This window comes from Calliphora vicina, chromosome 4 (assembly GCF_958450345.1).
Source record: "Calliphora vicina chromosome 4, idCalVici1.1, whole genome shotgun sequence".
Classification (NCBI taxonomy): Eukaryota; Metazoa; Arthropoda; class Insecta; order Diptera; family Calliphoridae; genus Calliphora; species Calliphora vicina.
The window spans coordinates 59,446,043-59,457,419 of record NC_088783.1 but is presented as its reverse complement, the minus strand read 5'-3'; the positions used below and the strand labels follow the sequence as shown (position 1 = coordinate 59,457,419).

General features: G+C 30.1%; 1 protein-coding gene across 1 annotated transcript in view; it reads left to right on the top strand.

Moving 5' to 3' along the window:
* Positions 1-532: 532 nt before the first annotated feature.
* The window catches only part of LOC135957341 (uncharacterized), an 83,237-nt gene continuing 72,392 nt past the window's right edge, over positions 533-11,377 (top strand). The window contains exon 1 of the mRNA XM_065508068.1: positions 533-632. The gene's annotated coding sequence lies outside the window, so the exon portion shown is untranslated. The remainder of the gene's footprint in view (positions 633-11,377) is intronic.

Here is an 11,377-nt window from a genome sequence, read left to right as displayed (position 1 = left end):
TCAGACAAATCGCTCCAGCCGTTCTCACGTGATGCCATTACATAAATGAACCATTTCATTTTTATATACATATATAGATAAACTTTCTTTAAGAACATATAACAATTTTTAATTTTTTCTGTAAGTTAAATTTACGGAGAACATTTTGGTATAAAAAACGTGTCCTACTTTTCGAAGGAGTAATGCCTCCAATTATTGGTCTTCAAACATTTTTGGCTGGCCTGGGTGATATTTGTCTTTCGTGTCAAAATCACCAGTTCTGAACCGCACAAACCATCTCCCGCTCGTTGAAACCGTCGGAGAAAGACTTGAGAAAATAGCTTGCATAAACAAATCAAAAATAAACGATATTACTTTTACCCTTAACTAATATAAAAATACATTTCTAACCGCAGAAAAAAAACTTTAATAATAAAACCAAAGTGCAAAACAAATACATTACTATTCGCTCTAGAAAGTATTAATTGTATTTCAAGTAATGCACTTCATCAATAATTTCACTTATTTTTTATTTATTACTATTCAGTTTATATCAACAATTGTTATCATTTACAGCTGAATCACAAAAGAAACTGAAACTATTAGAAACTAAGATCGCTATTAAAAGCATTTAAAACAACAACAACAACAAAGTAAGTTGTTAATTAAATAAATATTAAAATTAGAAAATATGTTGTGGCTGAATTTATATATTCTAAAATTGTAATTATCGGATTATTTACAACACATTAAATATGTGTAACAACAGATTTATAAATATTTAATAAATTTTGATTAATGTTATTGATAAAAACAAGAGCATGACATAAAAATGCTAAACATTATGAATAATGAATTTGAAATAATGTGTTCAAATATAGTTTTTGTGGTTTAACTATAAAAATAAATAAATAAAAAAATATATACAGTTGATGGGAATGAATTTGTTGAATATTTAATATGAACTATACATTTAATATGAAGAATACAGTGGAAATTTCGTCACTTTGAACACCATCGCACTTTACTTTACACTTGTGCAAGCAGCAGGACACTTGTCTGACGATAACAAAAATAAAATCCAGTCCGCTTGTAGAATAGTTTTTGGAAATTTTCCAAGATTTCTTGTTGGCAATATCTATTTAACTCATTCTTTTATGATTATGACTTCAAAATGCGGGCGTTTTTTATTGAACGCGATTTTTATTTTTAATAACTGATATATCATTTTGAAGGGTACATATCTGCCAATTATTCTCACTTAGTTATTGAACTCTATAGTGTAAACAACATAGTTTTTTTGCTTCGAAAATGTCGCTTTACTGTTTTGCTTTACTTCTTTAATTTGAAAAAAAGTGCAGCTGAACCACTCCGATTACTCCACAAAGATTATGGTGAATGTGTTGCATTGGTTTCAATGTGCGATCGGTTTTTTTTCGGTTTAGTAATGGTGATTTTGACATGGAAGACAGATATTGCCCAGTCCAGCTAACAAATTGGAGTATTACTCCATGATTGTTGTTAAACTCAAAAAGAACTTGCAAAATCATTTGCGGCAAAAACGTTTGAGAGCAGCAGGATTCATCGAAAAGCTGGGAAATTGAGAACCATACGATTTGAAGCCGAGTAACCATAAAAGACGATTTTGAATGTCCAAAATGATGCTTTAACGCTATAAAAGAAAACCATTTTTGCACCGAATCATTACAGCGATGAAAAATGGATTCTCTGCGATAACATGAAGTATAAGAGTGCGTATGTGAAGCCCGATCAACCAGCCGAATTGACACCAAAGCGAAATATCCATGGCACTAAGGTAATTGTTTGTATTTGGTTGGACTAAAAGGGTACTTTCTATTATGAGTTGCTTAAATCTGGCCACACCTTCACAAAGAACCTTCACCGAATGCAACTGATTCATTTTAAAATTTCGACAAAGTAATAAACCAGAACAAGTTCTGCCGTTTTCGATTTTTCATGAGTTTTTTTTTAAACACAAAAATTTGCTATTTTCACGTAAAAAATATATTTTTTGCTTCAATTTGTTATTATAACTCGGAAAGTACTGAGCCGATTAAAACGCAATATATAAACGGACTAAAGGTTATGTAAATTTGAACTGAAATTTTTTAAATTTTACATGTGTTTTATTATTGTAAAAAAAATTTTAACAAAAACAAAGTACATATAAAATGTACACTCAAAGAAAATAAGCGAATTCACTTAATTCTGAATAAATAATCCATCGATTTTTATGATCAATACCTCATTTTGATCCTATTACATGTGGCTTTGCGATAAAGTAATAAATCTAAACAATTTCTGCCGTCTTCGATTTTCATGATTTTTTTAAAACAAAAAAATTAGCTATTTTCACATAAAAAATATATTTTTTTGCTTCAATTTGCTATTATAACTCCGAAACTACTGAGCCGATTAAATAGCAATATATATGTGAAAATTTCTACATAGCATGGGGAAAATGTTTTCAATATTCAATCAATCGAAAGAAGAACATTAACTACTCAATTTTATGTATATAAAACAAAAAAGTTAAATTATGTGAAAATGAGCAAGTTCACTTAATTGTGAAAAACTTCGAAAAGAATCAATCGATTTTTATCTTCGATATCTCATTTTGTTGATATTATATGTGGCTTTGCGACAAAGTAATAAACCTGAACAAGTTATGCCGTTTTCGATTTTTCATGATTTTTTTAAAACACAAAAATTTTCTATTTTCACATAAAAAAATATATTTTTTGCTTCAATTTGTTATTATAACTCAGAAACTATTGAGCCCATTAAAACGAAATATATAACAGGATTAAAGGTTATGCAAATTTGAAAATTTTTGAGTTTACTTCAATAATAGCGGACTAGCCGTTTTTAAGTTATCATAAATTATGTGGTGAAACAATTGAAAAAATTCACAATTTTAGAAAAAAAATTTAAAAAAAATCTCTCCATAGAAATTTTACCATTTTTGTACTACTGGAACCACAATACATCAAAATTGTGTAGTCGTTTAAAAAGCCTCCAAAATTTTTTCGATTTTGTTGCCATGTGTAATTGGCCGAAAAACTCCCAGAATATGAGGCCAGGCATTAAACTGTAAAAATCCATTATGACAACACTCGGATACATGTTGCAATACCAGTCAAAAACTATTTATAATAAAGTGGTTGGGAAGTTCCGCCTTATAGTCCAGACCTTGCCCCGTCCGACTACTATTTGTTTCAATCGATGCAGAAAAGCTTTCTCTGGGATACGCTTAATTTCGGAACAGATTATCCGATATTGTATTGATTCGTTCTTGGCCTCAAAAGATGAGCAGTTTGGCGCGGAATCCATATGTTCTCAGAAAGATGGGAAAAGGTCATATCTAACAATGCATATAGGGGCAAAGATATATTAAAAGGGGTGATAAATCAACCACTGGGTTTTGATGTAAGTTATTGGTATTATTAAAAAGGTAATTTTCTCTAGATTTCAAATATGGAAAAATATTATAACCCACCGAACAAAATAAAGTGAAAAATACTGAAATAAAAAAATAAAAACAATGGAATTTTTTTTTATATGTAGTTTTTATAAAAGACCGACTTTTTAAAAATCCGGTTTGTCGGTTAACCGAAAATTAACCAACTTCGAAAAAACCGGTTAAACCGGTTAACCGACATATATGTGAAGAAAACATAAAATGTCTAATAAAGTATACACAGCTTTACAATTTTTGGTTTTTAGTAGTAGACATTTTATTTTGTAAAAATTTAAAAATTATTATCTCATTTAAATGGAATTGAGTATAAATATGTTTGTTACTTGTTTTAATTATTGGTTTCTTCATTAAATTTCAACCAAAATATGTAAATCACAATTTTTTTAATTAAATAGTTAATTTTAAAAATTTATAATCACCTCGACTTTCTGATATGAAAGAGAAAATGTTCCAAGTCCCAAAATAGGACATATAAGATTCAAACGTACTTCTTCTTAACTGTGATTATTTGTCATTATAAATCTTACCAAATCTATATATATAAAGAGTAACGTTACTGACTGACTGACTGACTGATTCATCATCCCACAGCCCAAACGACTGAAGCTAGAATCATAAAATTTTAACTGTGGGTTCCTCCCTCCCCAAAACGATCCACTAAGAAGGGATAAAAAAGGGTAAAAACGGGTAAATCCGGTAATCTTATATCTTCAAAACTAATAAAGATACAAAAAAAACTTGAAATCGCATGTTACTCCATTTAAAAAATAAGCTGACAGGTGTTTCGTACTTTTTCGAAATTCGAACCTTTTAGGAGAGAAAACGGGTAAAAACTGTATTTTGGTACTTTTTTGGCACCCTATGTATTTTTTAAACCAATAAACATACAAACAAAATTTAAATCGTATTCTTTACTTATCAAAAAATAAAAAATATAAGTTTGGTACTTTTTTGGAAATTCGAACCCTTAAGGTATAAAAATTGTGTTTATTTTTGGTACTTTTTCATAAAATATGTTTTTCTATAATTTGACATAGACATTGGAATATTTTACTATGAACTCCCACCACGATACAGAAAATTATTTTAATAATATTTTACCATCGCAATGGGGATAAAAAAGGTACTTTTTCATTCTTCTAATGGTACTTTTTGAATTTTCTATTACAATGGACTTAGAAACATGAAATTAAGCATATATGGTTCTAAGTGAGTGAGAATTCTAGGGGGAGACTTTTTGGTACTTTTACTTTATTCTATTCGTACTTTTTATAATTTCCTCACCAATGAACCTAGAAACATGAAACAAAGCTTATATGGGCCCAAGTGAGTGGGAAACTACAAGTATATATGGTCCTAAGTGAATGAAAATTCAAGGGGATACTTTATGATACTTTTTCATTAATCTAATGGTACTTTTTTGAAATTTCTATAACAATGGACTTAGAAACATGAAATTAAACATATATGGTCCTAAGTGAGTTAGGATTCTAGGGGTAGACTTTTTGGTACTATTTCTATATTCGAACGGTACTTTTAGTAATTTCTTCACCAATGAATTTAGAAACATGAAATAAAGATTATATGGACCCGAGTGAGCGGGAGGCTTAATAGTACTATTTCTTTCTTCTAATTGGGGTGGCGAAGTGCACCGGGTCAGCTAGTAATTAATAAAACTCCATTATCAGGTTTCAAAAATATTTCAAATCATGGATTTTAGACTGTTTATTTCTGAAAAGGAACTTTGTTCACTAAGCTAACGAAATGATTAATAAAATAAAAATGAATATAAAAAATGCATCAAAACATTAGATTTATTGATTTTAGTCCCAAATTTTAAAAACCGGTTAACCGAGTGATATAAAGCGGTTAACAGAAAAACAACATTTTAAATTAACCGGTTCCCAAAAAACCGAGATTTTGAAGAAAACCCGGTTTTACGTTTAACCGGTTATCCGGTTTATAAACACAAATTATATGTGACTTTAAGAATAAAAAGTAATATAAAAAATTAAAAATACATACATAAAATACTACAATTAATCTAATATAAAAGCATCATTTTCATCACTACTATCGTCTATATCGCTTTCATCTTAAATTGATGTATCGCAGGTTGGCACGAAAAATTCCGATGCCTCCTGTAAATTTTGGTAAATAGATATTAAATGTAGTATTTTTTTTATTACGTTTGGCCTGCTGCTACTCTTAAACCAAAGCTTTGAAAAAAAAATGTTCTGAACAAACTATATGTAAAAAAGTGTGCTCTTACCAATGACATATCATTTTTTTTTCATTTTTCATTTATCGCCACAAGTCACAATATAGCTGCAATGCTGAGTCAAATATTGTAGGTGATGTTCACACGAAATGTTGAACAACTGAAAATTACCGAAAAAAGTCCTTAGTGATAATGAAAATAAATATTAAGAAGTCTGCTAGGTGTGAAAATTAATTTTTCCAAGTACTTAATAGGAAAACATGCCAGTAAACAATATTTTTGGCGAATTTAAGTTTTCTAAATGTGATTTTATTTTTATTCTTTATTGCGCAGCAATTTTCGTCTGCAAACATTTATTCTAACTCAATATTCTAACACAATTTCTCAGTTTTTTCTCATTTAGAAAGAAAATTTGTTTTTAAATTGAATTTAGTTGAAAGAAAAACTAAAAAGAAACTTAAAGTAAAAATTTTTCCTATTTAAACTTTAGTTTCTATGAGTTTACTTGCTATGCGTTTACAGTTTGTTGATATTAAAGAAAAGAGTTTGAAGAACATTATTTTTAAACAGGGGATGATAAAAAAATTAAAGACATTGTAAACAGCTTAATGTTTTCCTATGTAAGCTGAAGAGAGAAATGTAGTATAAATCATGACAAACATTTTCGATATCTTTTGCTTCTCTGTTTCCTTCTCCCCATTACTTTGGCCACATCCTGTCTACTGCTGCATAGCCTATAATAACATGTTAAAGTGAATATGTTTGATAATTGAAAGTCAATGATTTTCAAGTATTATTCAACCATAATACAACTTATATATATGTAGACATTTTCTACATAAAAAAAAAAATCACAAAATGCCTTAGGTCATTGTAAGGAAATTGAAAAATTGAACAGTTTTTTTTTTTCAAATATAAAAGAACTTGTGTATTTTATTGTTAGGACAAAGTACATCATAACATTATAAATAAAATATTTTTTCCAAGAATTCGTTTTAAGCAAATGTACATAAATACTAGAAATATAAAAGTGTGCAAGTCAATATATGTATCAATACGTTTCCTTTCTGAAATATTTATAATATTGAAGCTAAAGTTTTATAAATTTAAGTGGAAATCTTTGAGCATTTGCAGTTAATGTAAAATAAATAAAAAAAAATGCAAACTTTGATCAACATTTATGGGAAAAATAGCCTCAATAAGTGTCAGGTTGGATTTGAAACCAAATTCTTAAAACTCTCAAAAAGGCCAGTATCGAATTTAATGTACTAAAGATAAAGCCATATATTTGATATAGACTTAGGGCCATTACTACAACTTGAATAGAAAAAGATACCCTTAAAGGTAACTTTAACTATAACGGCAAGTTGTAATAATAGCCTTTAATGTTTCACGAAAACTGGTAAAGCAGAAATTAATTGTTACTTAAAACATAAAATTTCACTAATTTATTGTTCTTTAGTTTTTCGTTAAAAATTGTCACTGGAGCTTCTTTTTTAACATTATTTTTTTTAATTCACATTTATCTCTAAGATTCAATTTACAACCAAGGGAACTGTTGTAGATTTAAATCCCAAGTGTTTAAGACTTTCTATGGTTTACACATATTGTTGTAATGCACAATGGGATTAGAATACATATTTAAAAAGCAAACATATGCATAGAGAGAAGCTTAATATGGTCAAGTTGAACAAGAGATTTATGTCATTTAATTTAACCTTGAATGTCAAAAGAAATTTGCACACATTACCAACACAATGGATAACAAGAAAAATTACAGAAAAATATAAAATTTTAAAAGTGGTTGATTACAGCTTTTCGTTTACTATTCGCTTACTAACAGGGCGAACTATGAACAACACAAAATGCAGAACTTGCTACTCAAGAATTGAGGGTATCATCAAATTTTTAATCGATACAAAAATCAACCATAAGACAAATCAAATGGCCATAAGCCAATTTATCATTAAAAACATCTTAAGTACTTTACTATACTGATGTCATTTTCCTTCCATTTTATCTCTGAAACATCTGAAACGAATTGAAGTCAAATCATAACATTTTTATAGCCAATGTCCTAAGCCCAAGAATTTGTTTTACTTTAAGTCAAATCTCGATAAAAAAAAGTAATAAAAACAACTGCCTTCAAGTTTAAAAACACCACAAGTATGATTAATATAAACGAAATAAAGTGAAATTAAGTGAGAGATGAAAATGTAAATGTAGTCATTAAGTTTTAATAGAAAAGGAGAAGAAAATCTTTAAAACAAATTGTGAAAATGGAAGAAGTTAAAGCAAATTGTGCCAATGAAAAAATATGCATGAAATACATTTTGTAGATTGAAACAATTTTTTTTATTTTTTTTGGTCAAAAGCGACGTGAGAAAAATATTGCAAAAATATAATTGGAAATTGAAATTGACAGCCGATGCCAATACACATACGCAGAATACAACCAAATATTTTTGTGGTCAGCGGCGTAGTTGACAGAGATATGGCTGTGAATAAAAGGAGAATATCTGTTGTATTTCTGTTCTAGTTCTGTTCTAGTTCTGTTCTAGTTCTGTTCTAGTTCTGTTCTAGTTCTGTTCTAGTTCTGTTCTAGTTCTGTTCTAGTTCTGTTCTAGTTCTGTTCTAGTTCTGTTCTAGTTCTGTTCTAGTTCTGTTCTAGTTCTGTTCTAGTTCTGTTCTAGTTCTGTTCTAGTTCTGTTCTAGTTCTGTTCTAGTTCTGTTCTAGTTCTGTTCTAGTTCTGTTCTAGTTCTGTTCTAGTTCTGTTCTAGTTCTGTTCTAGTTCTGTTCTAGTTCTGTTCTAGTTCTGTTCTAGTTCTGTTCTAGTTCTGTTCTAGTTCTGTTCTAGTTCTGTTCTAGTTCTGTTCTAGTTCTGTTCTAGTTCTGTTCTAGTTCTGTTCTAGTTCTGTTCTAGTTCTGTTCTAGTTCTGTTCTAGTTCTGTTCTAGTTCTGTTCTAGTTCTGTTCTAGTTCTGTTCTAGTTCTGTTCTAGTTCTGTTCTAGTTCTGTTCTAGTTCTGTTCTAGTTCTGTTCTAGTTCTGTTCTAGTTCTGTTCTAGTTCTGTTCTAGTTCTGTTCTAGTTCTGTTCTAGTTCTGTTCTAGTTCTGTTCTAGTTCTGTTCTAGTTCTGTTCTAGTTCTGTTCTAGTTCTGTTCTAGTTCTGTTCTAGTTCTGTTCTAGTTCTGTTCTAGTTCTGTTCTAGTTCTGTTCTAGTTCTGTTCTAGTTCTGTTCTAGTTCTGTTCTAGTTATGTTCTAGTTCTGTTCTAGTTCTGTTCTAGTTATGTTCTAGTTCTGTTCTAGTTCTGTTCTAGTTCTGTTCTAGTTCTGTTCTAGTTCTGTTCTAGTTCTGTTCTAGTTCTGTTCTAGTTCTGTTCTAGTTCTGTTCTAGTTCTGTTCTAGTTCTGTTCTAGTTCTGTTCTAGTTCTGTTCTAGTTCTGTTCTAGTTCTGTTCTAGTTCTGTTCTAGTTCTGTTCTAGTTCTGTTCTAGTTCTGTTCTAGTTCTGTTCTAGTTCTGTTCTAGTTCTGTTCTAGTTCTGTTCTAGTTCTGTTCTAGTTCTGTTCTAGTTCTGTTCTAGTTCTGTTCTAGTTCTGTTCTAGTTCTGTTCTAGTTCTGTTCTAGTTCTGTTCTAGTTCTGTTCTAGTTCTGTTCTAGTTCTGTTCTAGTTCTGTTCTAGTTCTGTTCTAGTTCTGTTCTAGTTCTGTTCTAGTTCTGTTCTAGTTCTGTTCTAGTTCTGTTCTAGTTCTGTTCTAGTTCTGTTCTAGTTCTGTTCTAGTTCTGTTCTAGTTCTGTTCTAGTTCTGTTCTAGTTCTGTTCTAGTTCTGTTCTAGTTCTGTTCTAGTTCTGTTCTAGTTCTGTTCTAGTTCTGTTCTAGTTCTGTTCTAGTTCTGTTCTAGTTCTGTTCTAGTTCTGTTCTAGTTCTGTTCTAGTTCTGTTCTAGTTCTGTTCTAGTTCTGTTCTAGTTCTGTTCTAGTTCTGTTCTAGTTCTGTTCTAGTTCTGTTCTAGTTCTGTTCTAGTTCTGTTCTAGTTCTGTTCTAGTTCTGTTCTAGTTCTGTTCTAGTTCTGTTCTAGTTCTGTTCTAGTTCTGTTCTAGTTCTGTTCTAGTTCTGTTCTAGTTCTGTTCTAGTTCTGTTCTGTTCTAGTTCTGTTCTAGTTCTGTTCTAGTTCTGTTCTAGTTCTGTTCTAGTTCTGTTCTAGTTCTGTTCTAGTTCTGTTCTAGTTCTGTTCTAGTTCTGTTCTAGTTCTGTTCTAGTTCTGTTCTAGTTCTGTTCTAGTTCTGTTCTAGTTCTGTTCTAGTTCTGTTCTAGTTCTGTTCTAGTTCTGTTCTGTTCTAGTTCTGTTCTAGTTCTGTTCTAGTTCTGTTCTAGTTCTGTTCTAGTTCTGGTCTAGTTCTGTTCTAGTTCTGTTCTAGTTCTGTTCTAGTTCTGTTCTAGTTCTGTTCTAGTTCTGTTCTAGTTCTGTTCTAGTTCTGTTCTAGTTCTGTTCTAGTTCTGTTCTAGTTCTGTTCTAGTTCTGTTCTAGTTCTGTTCTAGTTCTGTTCTAGTTCTGTTCTAGTTCTGTTCTGGTTCTGTTCTAGTTCTGTTCTAGTTCTGTTCTAGTTCTCTTATAGTTAACCAAACTCCCCCTTTTTAAAACGTTCCTGTCCAACTAATACAAATTCCAATTAATTGTTGGTCACACAAATTCAATATTCAATTACAAGTGGCTGCTTGAACAACAGGTCTTAAGTCTTGAATAAATACCCGAACATGCCTAAGTTGAAAACATAAAATTCATTATTCTCATACAAAATCACATTTAAAAAAAAATACTTTCGCAAAGAGTCTGTCTTCTATCCTTCAGTCAATGGCTCTTTACGGCCACTAGATGAGATAAGAAAAAAGTGCCAAAAATACTTAAGACAACATTTATATCTGGCGACGAAACAAACCAGCACAAACAGATATTTGAATCAATAAAATAAAGTTAAGATGAATAATGTGTTTTTTTGTAACTACCACAGATACGCATTCATTCATTGACTCATTCAGTCATTTATTTTTTTTTATTTATTTGTATAAAACAAGACATAGATGCAAACAAATACATTTATATTGTTGGCAATAACCTTAAGACAGGACTTATTACTGCTTTAAGTGAAAGTAAAAGACAAAATGAAAAGTAATATTTATTTCCGTCATCTTGGATTTCAGGGTTTTGTGTTATTTTTGCCATGGTTGTTTTCTTATTTAATTTTTTGGCAAAATAATTTGCACACTTCAAAATAAATGTGTGTTATGGCCAATACAAAATAATATTAAACATCTGTTGGTGAGAATAAAAACAGACATTATCATATATATTTGGCTCGTTGTACTGTGGGTTTTTGTGGGTCAATAAAAATATAGGGGATAAATTATCTCTAGAAAAATAAAGAGAAATAATACAGTTAAAAATAATAAAGTTATCAGTAGTGATAACATTTTTAGACTAAGTGATCGAAATTATTAAGAGGGCTACAAATTTGGTCTCTCTAACTTAATTTTTAGATTAGTTTTCATTATCATTTCATTATTTTCAAACTGTAGCCCACTGTTTAGTTAGCCAACTACATTAATAGGGGAAGTTTATATATATTTGCAGACAAAATATGTTTTGCTTCTAACACGTACACATACAAACGTTTTG